Here is a 20,416-nt window from a genome sequence, read left to right as displayed (position 1 = left end):
TTGTTGAAACTGTACTTTCGATTTGATTTGAAACTGTCTCATTGCTATATGTTTATCAATAAAACTTTGAAAAGAAAAAAAAAAGAATGATAAACACGCAACAAATAATGTACCCAACTATATAAAACAAATATTAATGGTCATAAAGCACTAATACAATTGTAATGGAGGGCCTAACTACCCCACCATCATAAACAGATCAACTAGATCAAAATATGTACAAGGAAGTATCAGAACTGAACCATCCTTTTATAAATGGTCCTAGTAGTATTCCAGGTCCATAATATCAGAATACATATTCTTCTCAGCTGCATATAGCATATTCTCCAAAACAGACCACATACTAGCTCACTGAACATGCTTAAGTCACAAAGGAGCTGAGATTATTCCATGTATATCATCACATCATACTGCGATGAAATTGGAAAGCAATGGCAAAAGAAACCACATGAATTTTTTTATTAAATTTTTATGTATTTGATACAGGGTCTCACTACACCGCTCAGACTCATAGTGATCCTGATGTTTTCAGCCTCCCAGTGCTGGGGACTACAGGTGTATGCCACCATGCCCGGTCTCAGTGGCCAGCTCAGTATGCCCAGGGCGGGGCTGTGGTGACATGTGGTGCCAGGGATCAAACCCAGGTCCATGTGACTGCCAAGCAGATGTTATCTGAGGTGCTATCTGAACTATCTCACCAGCCCCCAAAACACATGAATTTAATAGCATGGAAATTGAGTAACTTTCCTGAACAACAAATGGGTCACAGATGAAATTAAAGAAGAAATTAGATAGTTTCCACAATTAAATGATGACAATATACCAGAAATTATGGTACACAATGAAAGCAGTTCTATGAGGAAAATTTACAGCAGTGAATATCCATATCAGAAAAACAGAAAGCATCCAAGTAAACAACTTAACGTTTAACCTCAAACTTCTAGGGAAAAAAAAGAGCAGGCCAAGTCTAAAACTCATATGAAGGAGGAAATTATAAAGATCAAAGCAGAAATCAATGCAATGGAGATTAAGAAAACAATACAAAGAATCAATGAATCAAAGATTTCGTTCTTTGAAAGATTAAAGAAAATCAGATGGGGGAGATAACTCAGTGCAGTAAGTGCTTGCCTTGCAAGCACAAGGTCCTGAGTTCCAACCCTGGAAAAAAATTAACAAACACTTATCCAATGTTAACAAAAAAAGGAAAGAAAAGGCTCAAATCCATCCAATTAGAAATGAAAAGGGTAAAGACACAATGGACCCTACAGAAATCTAGATCATCTATACCTACTTTGAGAATTTATATTCTTTTTTTTTTTTTTCGGAACCAGGGATTGAACTCAGGCCTTTGCACTTGCCAGAGAAGCGCTTATTCTACTGAGCCATCTCCCTGGCCCCAAGAATTTATATTCTTCTTTTTTTTTTTTTAATTTATTTGAGAGAGAGAGAGAGAGAGAGAGAGAGAGAGAGAGAGAGAGAGAGAGAGAGAGAGAGGGGTGTGTGGCCAGCTCAGCCCACCAGGGGGCGGGGCTGGCTGGCATGTGGTGCTGGGGGATTGAACCGCGGTCCCTGATGCTTTGCTGAGCTTGTTTTAAGTAGGTGCTTTAGACCACTGAGCCATCTCTCCAGCCCAAGAATTTATATTCTAATAAAATGGAATATACATAAAAAATGGACAGATTCCTAAATACATATGGATTACAAAAGCTGAATCAAGAAGATACAAAAATCCACAATAAACCAGTATTGGTGAACTTGAACATGTAATTTTAAAATCTACCAACAAAAAAAATCCCAGGTCCTGAAGAATTCACTGCTGAATTCTACAAGAAATGTAGAGAAGATCTAGCACCATTACTTCTCAAACTCTTTAATGAAATTGAAAGGGAAGGAATACTTCCGAATTCATTCCTTGAAGCAATAATACCAAAAATATCCAACCAATCTGAGGTACAGGATCTCAGGATAAATCCTGAGGGGATTTCACTGACCTTATCAGACTCAAAAGCTACAGCTCCTGTTGCATAGGTCCTGCTTTACCTTGGTCTTAACCATCCAGCAGAAAAGTATAAAATGAAGTACAAGAAGTAAAGCCATGCTGTTATGTTGAGCTGTGGGGGACTCAGGTCAACAATTTCTGACATTGCCAGTTAAGCAGAAGACCCAATGCTATTATGGGCTACTGGAATCTTTTAGAATATTTTGCTGAGTTAACACACCTATAATATTCAAAGAACGGAACTAAACAAAAAAGGGGATACAGATGAATGTCCATTTTGTATCTGTGTATTCAAAGTGGTTAGGATAGATATATAGTTACATTCTCGTAATGAATAGAGGGAATTGTTCTAATAGTGTTTGTAAATAGGATATCATGTTTGCATCTTTTACAGCAATTAATTACCCACTAGGAAGAGAGTTTGCAATGTGTTAATTATTGAAACTGTCCTAGCTATTTGATTTGAAACTGTCTAATTGCTATTTATCAATAAAATTATGAAAAAATAAAATTAGGATAAAAAAATACATTCAAAATGAAAAAAAAATCAATCACAAAAAAAAGAAGTAAAGCCATGCTGTTATGCTGAGCTGTAGGGGACTCAGGTCAACAATTTCTAAAAAAAAAAAAACAAACCAATTTCTGACATTGTCAGTGAAGCGGAAGACCCACTACTATTATGGGCTACTGGAATCTTTTAGAATATTTTGCTGAGTTAACACACCTATAATATTCAAAGAACGGAACTAAACAAAAAAGGGGATACAGATGAATGTCCTTTTTTTTCACGGAACCGGGGATTGAATTCAGGCCCTTGCACTTGCTAGGCAAGCACTTATTCTACTGAGCCATCTCCCTGGCTCCTTGAATGTCCATTTTGTATCTCTGTATTCAAAATGGTTAGGATAGATATATAGTTACATTCTCGTAATGAATAGAGGGAATTGTTCTAATAGTGTTTGTAAATAGGATATCATGTTTGCATCTTTTACAGCAATTAATTACCCACTAGGAAGAGAGTTTGCAATGTGTTAATTATTGAAACTGTCCTACCAATTTGGTTTGAAACTGTCTCATTGCTATTTGTTTCTCAATAAAATTATGTAAAAAAATAAAGTAAAATAAAGTGAAAAAAAATATCCAACCAAGGGCCCAGAGAGATAGTTCAGTAGAATAACTGCTTGCCTGGCAAGGACAGGGTCCTGAGTTGAATCCTCAGCACTGCACACACACACACAAAAATCCAACCAAAAAAGAGAACTACATGTAATATCTCTAATAAATATGAACTCAAAAATCTGTAATAAGTTAATTGGCAAACAGAATGCAACAAATTATCAAGATGATTACACACCATGAACAAGAAGGAGTCATCCCAGGGATGCTGGGATGGTTCAACATACACAACTTAATAAATATAACTCTATAGAGTATTAACAGAGACAAGAAAAAAGTCATATTATTTCAATAAATGGAGAAAAAGCATTTGACCAAGTTCAACACCCATTTGTAATATTAAAAAACAGCCAACATCATACCAAATGGACAATAATTGAAAGATTTTACTCTAAAATCAGGAAAAAAGAAGGATGTTCATTGTCCCCAGTTTTATTCAACATAGTTCTGAAAACTTTAGCCAGATTAATCAGAAAGACAAAGTAATAACAATAGAGAAGGACTAATTTATCATTATTTGCAGATGATATGATACTTCATCTAGAAGATCCCAAAACTCCAGTAAAAGACCTCTAGTTTTAATAATTAAATTCAGTGGCACAGCTGGATACAAATTTAACACTCAAAAATCAATAGCATTCCTGTACACAAACAACAAGCTCACTGAAAGTAAATTAGAAAACACTTTTCACAATAGCATCCAAAAAAAGAAATACCTAGGAATCAATCTAACAAAGGATGTAAATGACCTTTATATTGAAAAGTACAGTATTCTGAAAAAGGAGATTGAAGAAAATATCAAAAAATGAAAAATATCCCTTGCTCTTGGATAGGAAGAACCAACATTGTGAAAATGGCCATACTCCCAAAATTGTTCCACAGTTTTAATGTAATCCTGATAAAAATACCAATAGTATAGCTGACCGAACTAGAAAAAACAATCCTAAAATTGTTTTTGAACCAGAACAGACTAAACTAGCAAAAGCAATTCTGCGCAATACAAAGGCAAGGCAAGGGGAATCACAATTCCTGACTTGAAATTATACCACAGAACTCCTGTGATGAAAAACAGTATGGTATTGGCAAAAGAACCAAAGGTCAGTGTAACAGATTAGAGGATGCAGAAACATCTCCAAACATACTCAGTCCACCTTATCTTTGACAAAGGAGCCAAACACCTTCACTGAAAAAAAGCCTCTTTGATACATGTTGCTGGAAAAATTGGCTTAAATTGACCCCCGGGGCATGCTGAGATGGCAACTGAGATTGGGCATGGGGTGCACACCTGTAATCCCAGCACTTTGTAGACCCTGTAGACCCTGTCCTAAATACATTAAAAAAAATCTTTGCACAGCAAAGGAAACCACCAAAAGAGCAAAGAGATAATCCACAGTGTGGAAAAACGTTTGCCAGCTATTCCTTTTTTTTTTTTTTTTTTTTGTATTTTAGGGAAGGGTGTACAGGGTTGTCCAGGGTCTCACTACTAGATCGGACTCGTAGTGATCCGCCTGTTTGCAGCCTCCCAAGAGCTGGGATTACCAGTGCACACCACCACACCCAGTCTCAGCACACCCGAGAGGCGGGGCCAGCACAGCAGCACCAGCTGTTCCTTAAAGCACTAATATCTAGAATATATAAAGAACTAAAAAAAGAAAATAAAAAAACCCCAGACACCCTCAAATTTAAAGACCCAAACCAAAAATGGGCATCAGAACTGAACAGAGGGGCCGGGTAGATGGCTCAGTAGAATAAGCGCTTCCCTGGCAAGTGCAAGGGCCTGAATTCAATCCCCGGTTCCGTGAAAAAAAGAAATGAATAGACACTTCTCAGGTGAAGAAGTACAAATGACAAATAAATACATGAAAAAAAAGTTTAATCTTACTGGTCATTTGAGAGATGAAAATTAAAATCACTGAGATTCCCTCTCCCTTTAGAAAGAATGCTATCATCAAAAAATCAGTAACAAATGCTGGAGGGGAAGTGGGGGAGGAAGCAACACTTGTGCACTGTTGAGGAGAGGGCAGACTGGTGAATCACTATGAAAATTCATGTGGACAGTCCTCAAAAAGCTAAAACTAGAGCTTCCATTTATTTGACCCAGCTCTTCCCCTTCTTGGTATCTTCCTGAAAGATTTTTTTTTCTTCTTTGGTGGAACCCGGGATTGAACTCAGGCCCTTGTACTTGCCAGGCAAGCTCTTATTCTACTGAGCCATCTCCCTGGTCGCCTTCCTGATTTAAAAGCATCCTACCACAGCAATATATGCACACCCATGTTTGCGATGGCACAGCTTGTAATGGCTAAATCTTGGAAACAGCCCAAATGTCTATCCCATAAATGGATCAAGATGTGGGCTTTCTTACACAATGGAATACTGCTGTGCCATAAAAAAAAGAATAAGCTTGAGACATTTCTAGGTCAATGGATGCACTCTGAGTCCATAGTCTTAAGTAAAATAAATTTGACACATTTAATTACTGCATTCTCTGGTGTGAGAAAACAAAAATGTGAATAAGGACCAAATGTATAATATATAGCAAGAAACTAGGGAAGAAAATGTTCAAATAGGAAGGGGAATAAGGGAGAGGTGAGAGGGAAAGGATACAAGGGACAAGAAAAAAAAACAGGAGAAAATGGAAACAAAGCTTTTGTAAATAAGGAGGGGAATGAGAAAAAGCAGCAGCAAGGTATAACGTACAGGCACAAATTCTGTATGATGAATGTTATCATGTGGATATATGTACAATAAAACAAAAAAAATAAAATAAACCAGCCCCCATACAAGAAAACAGATAGGCAATTTGATAGTGGATAATACTAGTGGCCAGGAAACATACAAAAAGCTTTAAATCTCATTGGTAGTCCAAGAAATGAAAAATTCAAAAGATATTACTATTAACAACAAAACCAAAAGGGAAAAGGATTTAAAAAAATATGCACTCTTCCTGGTAGAAATAAAAATTGGTTTATCTAGGACAGGGACAAAGCTGTACCAAAAATAAGTCACAAAAACATACTAGCAGAGTAAGCTCAAAAAAAGATGTTTCTTTTTTCAGTGCTGAAGATGGAACCCAGGGCCCTGTGCATGCTAGGTAAGTACTTTACAGTTGAATCACACTGCCAGAGTCACTGGCAATATGTTCTAAAATTCCCAAATGTACAATCATCTCTAGAAACATCCATTTTAGTTTTATGCATATTTTATAATACAATAGGGATATTTAAAAAAGGTACACAGGGCCAGCCAGATAGTTCAGTGGACTGAAGCACCTGCTTAGGCAGACACAGGGACTGGGGTTCAATTCCCAGCATGCCATGCTGGCTCCACCCCCAGGGAGCGCTGAGACAGCCACTGAGACCGGGCATGGTGGTGTGCACCTGTAATCCCAGTGCTTGGGAGGCTGAAAACAGGAGGATCACTATATGCCTGATCTGTGTAATGAGACCCTGTAGACTCCACACTAAAAACATAAAAAAAATAAAAATAAAAAGGTATATAGGTCACAGGTTTAGCTTAGTGGTATTATGTGTTTAGCATGTATGAGGCAGGTCCTGAGTTCAATTCCTAACACCAAAACATACAGGGATACAAAGTATACTGTATAATGATATTCAATGAAGTGCTAGTCTCAAAAAGAAATCTCAACATTTAACAACAGAAGACAAGGGGCCCGGGAGATGGTCTGGCAAGCGCAAAGGTCTGAGTTCAAATCCCTGGTTCCAAAAAAAAAAGAAAACAATGGAAGACAGTACATGGTAACATGAAATATACTACTAAAAACTAAGGTTGTGAGGTTTGGGTTATAATTCAGTAATACAGTGTTTACCTATTGTCTCAGTTACTCTTTTCTCGTTTGGACAAAATATCTGACATCCAAAATTAAGGAAGGAAAGGCTTATTTAACTCACAGTTTGTACAGGTTTCAGTCCATAATCAGCTGTCTCTAAGGCAGAATGGCACAAGGCAGAAAACAGCAGCTCATGGCAATGGAAAACAGCAAGAGCCAAAAGGGAGGAGTAGTGACTGGGGGAGGGAGCCTCTCTCCCTCCCTTATATTGTATTCAGTCTCTCCACCCCAGGGCTGGTTTAGTATTCATGCCCATAATCTTAGCATTGGCTCAGGAATTAATCACAAACTCTAGAAGCCCTGCACCACCGACTGCATGAGGCTCAGGGGGAACAACTAGACACAAACTCTAATACCTATTTACATACAAGATCTTGGTTCCAACATCCAACAATCCCTCTCCCTTTAAAAATGTAGGTTGTAGAAGAATATTAAAAAACAAAAACAAGCTGGGTGTGGTGGCACATGCCTGTAATTCCAGCACTCAGGAGGCTGAGGCAAGAGGAGCCTTGTGAGTTCGAGACCAGCCTGGGCTACAAAATGAACTCAAGGCCAGCCTGAAATGTATAGCAAGACCATCTCAAAAAGACCAAAAAACCCCCACAAAAACCAAATACTTATGATATCAAATATTTATGGTATCAAGTGAAAAATGCTGATTACATGGATGGAGTTATAGCTCTGTAAGTAATATACTTGCTTAGCACACACAAGGTCCTGAGATCCCCAGCACTGGAAAAAAAAAAGGAACAGGAGGCACAATCACAATTACAAGAAATACAGAGCTGGTAGCTCAAGGGAGAGTGCTAGTTAACGTTTGAGGCCTTGACACAATTCTCAGCACTGGGAAAAAAACCCAGTTACATTAAAAATTCTACTGTAATTATCTCTGGGCAGTGGGACTACTCATTTTTATTATTCCATTGTACTTTTCTTAATTTTTAAAATTTTATCCAGCAAATATATTTCTAATCAAAAGAAATAAGCAAGGGCCAGCCAGATAGTTCAGCAGACTAAAGTGCCTGCTTAGGCAGGTGCAGGAACCACGGTTGGATCCCCGGCATGCTGTGCTGGCCCCACCCCCAGGGCACGCTGAGCCTGGGTGTAGGGGCACACACCTGTAATCCCAGTGCTTGGGAAGCTGAAAACAGGAGGATTACTACAAGTCTGATCTGTAGAGTGAGACCCTGCAGACCCTATACTACATACATTAAAAAAAATTAAATAAAGAAATAAGCAGTTAAACTCCTTTATTGCAGGGGATGCTTGTATATTCCTACCACACTGGAGGTAGTTTTTGACAATATACCATCTCAGGGCCAGGAAGACAGCCTGCCTGGAAAGTACAATGTGCTGTGTTCAATCTCTGGTATTAAAAAAAATGGTAATATACCATTTTATATAATGCTTCCTATTTATTTGTGAATTTATTAGCCTAGTAAACTCTGGATATCAGGACCTGGTACCCGGTGCCTGGTACTTAAAACTTTTCAGCCTTTAATTGACAGAAGAAAATTTCTCAACTTACAACCAGGAAGGGAAAGGATCTGCTCTTTGGTGGATTTGTTTTTGTTTCTATGGTACTGGGGCTTCACATATGCTAGACAAGTATTCTGAACTGCAACCTCAGCCTTTTTCTATTTATTTTGAGACACAGTCTTGCAAAACTGCCTAGGCTGACCTCAAATTTTGATCTTCCTGCTTCAGCTTACCAGAAACTGGGATTACGGACATGCACCATGATGCCCAGCTATTCTTTGGTTCTATGTTTTGCATACCCTGAGAGGTCTGCCAATTTGCTACTTAAATAACCACCTCTAAGCAACTCTTCTCTGTTTATAAGGCATGATCAAAATAGTCAGTGAAGAGCCTTTAAAAAAATACTGTAAAAAATGAATCACCAGGCCAGGTGTGATGGCCCATACCAGTAATCTAAGCACTCAAGAAGCTGAGGCAGGCTGACCTGTGTGCGAGTTTGAGGCCAGCCTGTGCTACATAATGAGCTCAAAAAAACCCCAAACAAAACACATTGCCATTGATCATCCTACTTCAAACACATCTGTCACTTTCTGAAGCAGTTCTGGAAGCCCCTGTGTGCATCTTTACAAAGTGTGATTTAAAAAATACAGTGAATATTGCTGCCAAGTGCCATCCAATGGAAAGATGGGCTTGTAAAAATTTACTATATCTTAACTAGGCATGCTGGTACATACCTGTATTCCTAGTACCTAGGAAGTTGAGACAAGAGGATCACAAGTTTGAGTCCTATCTGGACAACTTTGCAAGATCCTCACTAAAAATCAAAACTAAGAGAAAGGGAATGAGGCTATAGCTCAGTGTAAAGGTCCTATGTTCAAGCTCCAGTACAGAAAAAAAATTACAGTATCTTTATGCAATTTATTCACTAGATCTAGTACTATCTGACTTCTGGCTTTTTTCCGAAAGCAAGTGGCCATGAAAGGTAAATGTTTTGAACCAATTTAGGATATTGTGACAGCACAACTAAAAACTCAACAAAGAGGACTTCCAAACCTGCTTCAGAATGTGCTAAGAATTATGGTATAAGTGTGTTCAAAGTAAGGTGGGGAGACAGCTCAGCGGTTTAAGGACCTGCCTGGCAAGCACAAGGACCCGGGTTTGATCCCTCGTACATGCCATGCATGCCATGCCAGCCACTGAAACCAGGCATGGTGGCAAACACCTGTGATCTCAGGGCTGGGGAGGCTGAGAAAGGAGGACCACTATGAGTCCAAGCCGTGTAGTGAGACCTTGTACCAAATAAATAAATAATTAAGATCATAGAAGGTGACGAGTATGTTGAGGAGAATTATAGCAATGTGTCTTTTACTGTAATAATTTTAAAAAAATATTCACTGTGTTCTACAATCAAATTGTGTAGTAAAGAGAAACTGTAAATCAATGTCTGTGTTACTATCAAGTTTAAAAAGAAAGGGGATGTGGGTGAAGCCGTAGAGATGAAAGCAGTAATCAGGTCACCTCCATGTTACCTGTGGTCCACAAATTAGATGGCAGTAGCTCAGCAGCAGAGAGCACTGAGAAACAGTTAATACATCACTGCTAGTTATTTTTAATTTGTTGAAAACAAAAGAACTTTATTGGTGATATTTCTAAGCAATGTCTATCTCTGGAATTGTAAACTGTTCATTCCCTGCCTTAAAAAGTAATCATACCTAGAAAGAAAAAAATGCTCTCAGGCTTTCAGAGAGCAAATTGGTCATGCAAGGGCCATGACTCATCCAGATGGCTGACACTGACAAAAGATCCACAAGGTGCTCTACATGGTTCCAGGGTAAATCCTGAGGGGATTTGACTGACCTTGTCAGATACAAAAGTTACATTTTTAGTTATACAGGTCTTGCTTTAACTTGGTCTTAACCATCCACCACGAGGTATTAAAAGTAAAGCTATAGGGCCGGGGAGATGGTTCAGTGGAATAAGTGCTTCACTGGCAAGCACAAGGGCCTGAGTTCAATCCCCAGTTCCGCCAAAAAAAAAAAAAGTAAAGCTATATTAATATACTGAGCTCAAGTCAACAACTTCGGACAATTGCCAGTTGTGCTGATAACTCACTACTATTGTGGACTATTGGACTATATTGGATTATTATTATTTTTTTTTTATTGGATTATTTTGCTGAATTCAAGTACCTACAATCTTTGGACTGGCATCAAGTATGAAAAGGTCTTTAAAGACTCCAAACACAGCTTCTGTAAAAGCAATGGAACACCCATTTCTGACAAAACAAAAGGGGGATATAATAAATAAATGAAATTTTTTGTCTTGTGAAAAAAAAATATATATATACAAGATAGGGTAGATAAACAGCTACTTTCTTAGTTCAATGAGGAGAAAGGTTTGTACTAATATTGTTTAGACAAGATATCATGTCTGTATCTTGTCCTCTGAATAACTACTACGAAGACAATATGTAATGTATTAATTATTGTAACTGTCCTACTAACCCGTTTTGAAACTGTTTCAGTGATATTTTATCTTTTCTCTCATTAAAATGAATAAATAAAAAATTTTAAAAAAGAATATATTCCTTGACCATAATATTATAGTAGTCAACTGAATAAAGCATGTATATGTGCATTTGGGTTTTTTTGCATCTAAAAAAATTTATTGGTACATTTTAGATATATATAATAACATTAATCATAGGGAGTTTGTACATGTATATGATAATTTTTGCTGCTTCTTTTTTTTCCATTCCAGAAGAGGGGTCAGAGGGAGGGAGGGAAATACATAGGAAAGAATGAGCACATCTGTGTATATTGATTCAAACACCTTATATATTCCAGTAAATAATCATTGATTAAAATCTTTACTGACTGAAATGCCAAAAAAAAATCAGTGACTATGGGGCCTGATAAATAAGAAGGCTCCCTAATTTAGCTGGCCTAAAACTTCTCTTAATAATTTTTACAAAAGGCATAGTTAGCCAGAATCAAGTATACTGAAATGTGAAAACATTTTGCAGATACAGGCAAAAATTGTTCAGAATAACTATGTCTGTGTTGAACGGGACAGCAGAAATCACTCTTTTCTTGTAAGGTAAAGAAATTAAGGCATAAAGAAGCTAAAGATTTGACTGAGATCACAGAGCTGATAAGTGGCATAGAAGCGGAACTCATTTTGCTCTCACATTTAACTTGGTGACTCACTCTGCCAGTGATTTGGATGCAATACTATACTTGGATGGCGCCACAAATGCCATGCTAAGGTTTCTTTTCATGGATGACTTGGTAAGTGGTAATATCTACGCTAAAGTCTTTTTCTCAGAATGAAGTACTCCTCCTTCTTCCTCTTCCTTTTCTGCAGGGCTGGGTATTAAACCCAGAACCTCATACATGTGAGTGAAACACTCTACAATGAGTTAAACCAACAGACCCTAGAACAATGACACTGAAACTTTTCGAGACTGAGTATCTGAACTGTAACTCAAAACTCACTTATTGTAAAGTGATGGCTCTGAAATTAAACCTAAATACTGAGATATTTAGCTTAGAAAAAATAATCCATCCATTAAAAGAAAAACACAATAACAGAGCTTTCAATGATTCAAATAGCCTGCTGCAACACAAATGCCATAGGTTTGCCATCACTGACCTGGAATGAAGTATTCTTTTCCATGATTATGTTGCAATCTCAATCAAGTAGAGAAACAAGTTCTTGATAAGAGCCTACACCTGAGGCTGGGTAGATAGCTCAGTGGTCTAAGTGCCTACCTGGCAAGCACAAGGCATCAAGTTCGACCCCTGGTACTGCATGCTGTGCCAGTCCCAGAAACTAGGCATGGTGGTGCGCACCTGTAATCCCAGAGCTGGAGAGGCTGAGAAAAGAGGATCATTTCGAGTTCAAACTGCATAACAAAATCCTGTACCAATAAATTTAAAAAAAGAGCCTACACCTTTTTTCCTCAGTAAAAATATTTAGCTCTATCTCTGTATGCCACTGTGCTATCCATATTCAGATATTGAGGTTTTACTGTCTAGTTCTGAATTTTAAAAGTGAACAAACAGCCAGGTGTGCTTATAATGCTAGCACTGGGAGGCAACGGCAGGAGGATCCCAAGTTTCAGCCCAACCTGAGTAACTTTGCACCTTATTGAAACCTTGTCCTAAAAAGTAAAAAATAAAATAAAATAAATAAATCTAAAGAGCTAGGAAGACATAGTTCAGTATAAAACCCTGGATTCAAATCTCTAGTACCACACACACACACACAAAAAAAAAAAAAAAAAAAAAACAAGTACTCAGGCATGGTGACACACATCTGTAATCCCAGCACCTAGGGGGCTAAACCAGGAGGATTAGGAGTTTGAAGCTAGAGCCTGAGCACTAAGCATAACCTTCTCAAAACATAAATAAATACAGTAAAAAAGTAAACTGGCCAGGAGTGGTGGTGCATGCCTGTAATCCCAGCACTCAGGAGGTTGAGGCTAGAGGATCCTTGCAGGTTAGAAACAAGCCTGGCCTACAAAGTGAGCTCAAGGTGAGCCTGAGCTGTAGAGCAAGACCTTGTCTCAAAAAGACCAAAAAAAAAGAAAAAAAAAAAAAAGGAAACTGTACTGCAATGACTGCAAGCCAAACTAAATTATTATAGCATAATGTCCACAAGTACCAAACATTATCTACAAATTTTCATTTTCTTCGTATTTTTTTAAAGTATTTATTTATGTATGTGGTACAGTCTATGTAGCTTAGACTCCTAGTGATCCTCCTGTTCCAGCCTCCCCAGCACTGGGATTACAGGCCTGCATCACACCTGGTTTCAGTGGCCAGCACAGCACGCACAGGGTTCGGGTGGGCATGGCATGTGGTACAGGGGATTGAACCGGGTCCTTGCGTTTGCCAGGCAGGGGCTTAGACCACCGAGCTATCTCCCCAGCCCTTTTTGTCTTTTTGAGACAGTGTCTCTTTACATAGTTCAGGCTAGCCTTGAGCTTACTTTGTAGCCCAGGCTTGTCTGGAACTTAAAAATATTCTCCTGCCTCAGCCTCCCAGAGTGCTGTGATTAAAAGTGCGTGCCACTATACCCAGCACACCCAGTACTTTTATTTTTTGTAGTCCCATGTTGTAGCTAAGTAGCCACATGGAAATATTCTTTCTAATCTACGAAATTTACAAAATTTTAAGTGTGGGCTTGTGTGATTCTACAACCTATCCACTTTTCTTTTAATACATTACCTTTGAAAATAACTAAAATTTGTAAGATGTTTTACAAAGTAGAATGTCTTCATAGATGGTATTTGTTTCAGGTACCAGGGAATTGAACTCAGGACCTTATGTTTGTCAGCGAGGTGCTGTGCCACTGAGCTATATCCTCAGCCCCATGGTATCTAATCAAACCCACATATGTACCTACAACTATACCACCCTGAACACACCCGATCTCATCTAATGTAACCTACACAACCTATTATAGTCCTCATGTGAAATTCGAGAAAACCATAGTTCTGACTGGCTGTTACTTAGCAAAGTTCATGAGGCCAGTAAATGACAGTTTAAAAAAAACAAGTCTAGTTATTATGACAGGCATAGTTCTAAGGAAATTACGAAGGATTATTGGCAGAAGGAGTAGCTCAGTGACGTAGCAGAAAATGCTAGGCTTTCTCTCCCCTTTTCATGCTTGAAAAAACCTAGCTAGAGCACCAAAGGTAAATCCATAGCAATATATAGTGAAAGGTCTGTGGCTTGACCTCAATGAAATGATTGCAGAAATAAGTATCCAAGTTCAAATCATAAGCCAGGCCTGGTGGCACACACCTGTAATCCCAGCACTCAGGAGGCTGAGATACAAGGATCTTTGCAAGTTTGAGACCAGCCTGGGCTACAAAGTTAGCTCAAGGCCAGCCTGAGATGCACAGCAAGACTGTCTCTTCAAAGACAAAAAAAAAGGTCAAACCATATATATTTATAGACAATGAGGAATGTACAGTAGCACCAGCTTTACTCTGTTAAAAACAAGCCTCATATTTTTTTTTCGAAAAGCCTTAGCAGCAGACTGAAGTAGGAGGACTGAGGGTACACAGTGAGACACTTTCTTGAAAAACACCAAAACTCAGCCAGGCATGGTGGCACTCACCTGTAATCCCAGCACTGGGGAGGCTGAGGCAGGAATATCATTATGAGTATGAGGCCATGGTGGGCTATAAGAATTTAAGGCCAGCCTGTACTACATAGTGAGACCCTGTTTGGAAGGAAGGAAGGAAGGAAGGAAGGAAGGAAGGAAGGAAGGAAGGAAGGAAGGAAGGAAGGAAGACAGCAAACCTCAAAACAAACTGCCTTAGCTAGAGTGAGTTTTGTAAGCCCATGATCCCAGCTATTAGAAAGGCTGAGTTAGGAGGATCACCTGGGCAATTTAGCAAGACTCTGACTCAAATAAAAATATAAAAAGGGCAGGAAATGCAGCCCAGTGGTAGAGTGCCTATGGATTCCATCTCTTGTACCAAAAGAAAAAAAAAGTTAAAAAAAAGGCTGGGACTGTAGCTTGCTGTGAAGCACTAGTACCACAAAAAAAGAAAAAAAAATGCTATTAGCCCTAACTCACTCAGTCAGACCTCTGATCATGTGAATTCAAACTATTCTCAGCCTGTAGAGCTAAACGTCCCTTTTCACAATTACTCATATCCTTGAAAATACATTACACAAGCAGATCATGAGAAGGTGGATCTGGTGTATACTTAACAAAGATTACACACCAAATCCTAATCAAATCCTAAAATACATCTAATACAGATATACAATCATATGGTAATTTAAAAATAATACATATCTGCATCAAGCCCTGATAGACACAACATAATTTTACTTACACAACACAAACCCGTTATTTTCTAATGTATCACAGCAGAAAAAAAAAATACAATGAATACACTTGGCCTCAAATTGTGGTTTCAAGTACAATGATCAACACCTGCTTTAATTTCTCAGAAAGATCTTTCTTTTGGATCACCCAGAAGGTCTTAATAAATGTTAACTTTTCCTTTTGATCCAAGAAATTTCTTTGTACAACCAGACGCATTTGGTAAGTAATTTTTTTTTAACTATGTACCACTTATACTATATACTGGTCACCATCAATATACTGATCTTTGATCCTACCTTTACAACTTAATGCTCAGCATGTGAAATTTATACATAAACAGAAATACAAACTACAAATTATTATTATTATCACTATTATTATTTGGTACCAGGAATTGAACTCAGGATCTTGAGCTTGCCAGGCAGCCACTTGCAAACCACAAATTATTGAGATTTGTAACTCCACTTCTGACTCTTTTTCCTTTTTTATTGGTATGTTTGCAATACCTAATGAACACATTCATTGTGGGGAGTTAGAACACATACATATCACATCTTAACCCCTTTTATTTCCTTTCTCCTCCCCACCTCCCTTCCTCTTTTACTCACTCTTTCTTTCTTTCTTTCTTTCTTTCTTTTTTTTTTTTTTGAGATGGGGTTCTGATTTGTAGTTCAGGCTTGACTTGAACTGACTAAAAAGCCTAAACTGGCTTCAAACTCCTGGCACTCCTCCACTGTCAGCCTTTGGAGCGCTGCATTACAGACATCAATGCCACACCCAGCTCCCTCTCCTCTTCTTAATTTCTTGTTCCTTTGAGGAATTTACTCCAGTGGGGCAAATTGGTGCACATCTGTAATCCCAGCACATTGGAGGCTAAGGCAGGCAGATCACTGAGAGCTGGAGGTCAGCCTAAGCTACACAAAGAGACCAAGGCAAGTCTGAACTACATTATGGAGACTTTGTCTCAAAAAAGAGGAATTTAATAGACTTACGTGATTTTTTTTGTTTTTCAGTGATGGGGTCTATGTTCCTCAAGGTTGGCCTCTATTCTTGATTCTCTGCCTCAGCCTCCTGAATAGCTACTAAGATAGGTGTAAGCTGCCAGATATGGCTTACATAAAAAGCACTTTTAAAAATAAAATCTATGGCTGGGCAAGGTGGAACATGTCTGTAATCCCAGCGCTCAGGAGGATGAGGCAGGAGAATCACTGTGAGTTCCAAGGCCAGAATGAGCTACACAGTTAAGTGTAAGGCCAGCCTAGACTACACAGCAAGACCCTGTCTCAAAAACAATTAAATTTTCGTATTTTTTTTAAAAGGCCAGGTGTGATGGCACAAATCTGTAACTCCAACACTCAGAAAGTTGAGGCAGGAGGACTGTCACAAATCAGGCCAGCTTGGGCTAAACAGTGAGTTCAAGACCAACCTAAACTATACAGTGAGTCCCTGTGCCCTCTCCCCAAAATCTAAGATAATCAATTAAAAATAACAGATTTGGAATCTTTACTATGATAGCTCACACATGTTATTTTAGAAAAGAAACTAGGTCACGGAAAAATATGTAGGACAATTAAAATCTATACTTTGAAATATTCTATGACATGATATAGGAAATATTCATCACAGAATGCTGAATGGGAAAAAAACAAATTAAAATAACCTATATAATATGATCCGAATTAATCCGATTCAAAATTTCATGAATTTTCTACAAGATACATGTCTAGAAATACTCATAATACTGTTTTGTGTTTTGAATTAAATAGAATAAACATCAAACACACAGAGAAAAAGAAAAATAAGGAAGCACTAAGAGGCATAATGCCACAGCTAACTGGAAATAGGGTCAAGACAAAAACCTATGTTCCATGGCACTCAATCTAGAGACTTTCCACCATTTAAAGTCCAATTTATTAATTTTTATCTTACCATTCTCTCCGCAAATCTACTCACACAATGACCTTAAATGATATGAACAAATGGCATTTCAAAATACTATTATCCCACACTTAAGAACTGATACATCATGACAATCTCCCACTCTCAAAATAACAAGCGCATTATTTTGCCACATTCATCTTTGGAATCCTACCACAAAAGACAGTATCTGACACAGAGTAGGTTCTCAAATGATATCTGATAAACCATAGCTCCTCGCCTCCTAGCACTAGATACCAGAAATATTAAACCAAAGAAGCTAGTTGTGGTGGTACAGGCCTGTAATCTCAGCCTTTGGGAGGCAGAGGCAGGAAGATCACAAATTATGACAGCCTGGGCTATACAGCCAGCCCATGTCTCAAAAAGAAAAACACAGGCCAACAGAAGCAGTGAGATATTATTTTACATTGGAGTCTCCTGCTATTTAACACAGAGACTTTCCTAAACAAATTAGTGTTTACAACATAATATAAGTAAAATATTACATGTATGTTAAAATATTTGAAGCACTGTCAATTGGTGCATAAATTACAGTACTTCTCTACATAACATACTTTATACCTTTATTCAGCATTATTTTGTGACCCCAGTTACTAGTTAGAATTATTAAATAGAAAGCAAAATGTTACAGGTATAATTAATACAAAGGACACTAAACTAGAAGAACCTGGACCCTAGTTCTCACTCTGCTAATAACCAGATACATAACTTTGGACAATTGTTTGGTGAAATACGGGGATTGATCCCAGAGCCCCTGCACCACTGAGCTATATTCCCCAGCTTTTTCTTTTGTGGGATACAGGGTCTGATGAAGTCCCTCAATAGCCCAGCCTTTGCTAGAACTTTCCATCCTGTTGCCTCAGCCTTCTAGAGTGCTGGGACTATAGGCATACACCACCATGCCTGACATTTTTCACATTTAATTCTTAATCTATTTGGAAAAATAAGAGAAATGAACTTGTAATTACTCAGGATCTTTCCAGTCCTTTTATTGTTTTATTTTCAGTTATAAGGATCAAACCCAGGGCTTTCTGCATACAAGGTAACTACTGAACTACATCTACAGCCCCTTAACTTTATTTAAAAAAATCTTATTCACAAAGATTCTATAATTCAGATTTCTTGCACTATGTCAAACTTGATATTCTGAATGGTTTGAATAGCTTGCTACATTACTTGATAATCAAGAAACTCAGCATATTTTCTAAACATGGAAGTCCAATATTTTTGCCACTTTATAACAAAGAACAAGAGAAAACCAAAGGAGAAACATAAACATACAATAATCAAACCTGCTTTGTCAGCCAAGCTGACACAAACCAACTAGATTTTACAGTGCAAATCAGTTACAGCATATATATGTAAAAAATCTGTCCATACCAGTGGTATTTACTTATGTTGATAAACGTATGAACTTTAAAACTTGTTTTTAATTATAAAATCAGTATTTATGGTAAGAAATTCAAACACGTTAGGTTGCATGTTAAGTATAAAGTAAAAAGTCTCCCATCAGTGTTCTCCATAAGTAACCACTGCTAACATTTTTTCTTTTGTGTCTTTCAAGAAATCATTTGAGGAAATAAAGTATACATGTGTATGTGTCTGCGCATGTAAATTTTCTCAACCTAAACTGTTTTCACTTAAATGGTGGGGGGAAATCTCAAGCATTGGCTTTACATGCATGTTAAATACATGGAAAATGGAAAAAAATCACTGACACAAGGTAGTATACATTTCACAAATGTTGAATTGCATATTTAATTTTCATGCATGGAGATTACGCCAAGCAACTGTGTAGCAGTAGTGGCCAAAGAGCCAGGCAACCTCGGTTCTAATCTACTCTGGTCGCCCTAGGCAAGCCATGAAATCCTGAGCCCTGGTTTCTGCTTTGTAAAACAAAAGGGTTGGGCTAAGATCCTTTCCTACTCTAAAATGTTATAATTCAAAGATGGCCGTCTCTAACGGTGTTCTCTTGAACTGGCTGTAAAAAATGGTATTAAATGAAAAATAGTACAAACACTATTGCAAACTCCAGTCCTGAAAAGGGTAAATCTATGAGTAAATAACTATCCAGGTTCAACTGTAAGGGCACTAGTGACATAATATTTGAAGGCAAAGTAATAGATACTTAAGGACAGATAGGTTTTTACAATGCTTTGACAGACATTTTTGGGGTTCTGGAGTTGGAAGATGTAGAGGGGCTCTTGCTCAGTTACAGCAGTAACCAATCCTCATGTTCCAAAAACAAATTCAGGTTAACTATGTAGTTGAAATAATGAAACTGAAAGTCGAGTGGACATTTCCTCTTAGGGAACACGCTGGGTGGATGGGTGGGGGAGCGCTGACTACAGTAGCAAAGGTTGGAAAGAATTACTAATTTCCTCTTCCGGAAGATCTTTAGCCCAGATTCTTTCGGTTTCACGTGCCCAGGTCAGATGCATTCCACCGTGCTCCATATATGCCAAAGGCATCAGATAGTGCTGAGGCCTAGGGGTCCCTTTGCTCATTTAAACAAAAAAAGTTTTTGACTCGATTTACCTTAGGTGACACTGGGTTCGGGGAGGCAGACCTGAGGGCCGGAAGCCACCCGCCCACCCACACCTTCCTTTGACAGTCCCCGGAACCTGGGCACTGAGCCCGGGTCGGGTTATCTACCCCCCTTCACCGCCCGCCCCGCGAGCTCGGCCTGCACGCCCTCCCAAGCAGGGCGGGAAGGGTTCGGAAGGGTACGGGAGGGAAGGGGAGGGGGTGCTGAAGGAGAGGAGAGGAGAGGAGAGGGGAGGGGAGGGGAGGGGAGGGAGAGGGCGGGGAGAGGGCGGAGTCTCCTGCACAAGAAGGAGAGGCGATTATCATTTCTGTAGAATAAAGGCGCCTTTCCGGATGAGTGGCACCCCACCAGTCCTTTGGAGAAGTGGGGATCCAGCCAGAAGGGAGGAGTCTGAGGCACAGGGGCGGGGCAAAGGCTTGCTGCTCTGACCCTGACCTTCCGGGGGCAGCTGTGCGCCCTTTCGCAGGTGAGCTCTATTCCTCGGGCTCTGCCGCCAACAGATTACGTAGGGAGCGGCCGCGCCTTTCGGAAAGAATCAGATCTTGAATGCTGGGCGAGGCGTTCAAATATTCCC

At 38.8% G+C, this 20,416-nt stretch overlaps 1 protein-coding gene across 2 annotated transcripts in view; it reads right to left on the bottom strand.

Annotated features, from left to right (window-relative positions):
- The window catches only part of Xiap (X-linked inhibitor of apoptosis), a 71,375-nt gene that overhangs the window by 50,287 nt on the left and 672 nt on the right, over positions 1–20,416 (bottom strand). The window lies entirely within an intron of this gene.

This window comes from Octodon degus, unplaced genomic scaffold (genome assembly GCF_000260255.1).
Source record: "Octodon degus isolate 3935 unplaced genomic scaffold, OctDeg1.0 scaffold00251, whole genome shotgun sequence".
NCBI classification, from domain to species: domain Eukaryota; kingdom Metazoa; phylum Chordata; class Mammalia; order Rodentia; family Octodontidae; genus Octodon; species Octodon degus.
The sequence above is the reverse complement of the archived record's forward strand: the minus strand, read 5'-3'. Positions and strand labels throughout refer to the sequence as shown.